Below are 225 nucleotides of genomic sequence, written 5' to 3' on the forward strand. Positions count from 1 at the left end.
TTATTTTGTGTTATACTGAGAGATATTTCTAATATTTTGTGCACCTCATTTATTTGGGTGAAATCAGAGTTCATTCATTTGATATAGGAGTACCAGATAAATTAGCAACTGGGTTTATATTTAATGTTTGTGTAGTGAAGAATATGTCATATTACAGAAAATTATAGTAATGCTGCTAATGACACGGACCTGTAAAAATGATTCACTTTATTGTTTCATAGATTG

The sequence above is a fragment of the Morone saxatilis genome, unplaced genomic scaffold, assembly GCF_004916995.1.
Source record: "Morone saxatilis isolate NCDOM2014 unplaced genomic scaffold, NCSU_SB_2.0 Contig23, whole genome shotgun sequence".
NCBI lineage: Eukaryota > Metazoa > Chordata > Actinopteri > Moronidae > Morone > Morone saxatilis.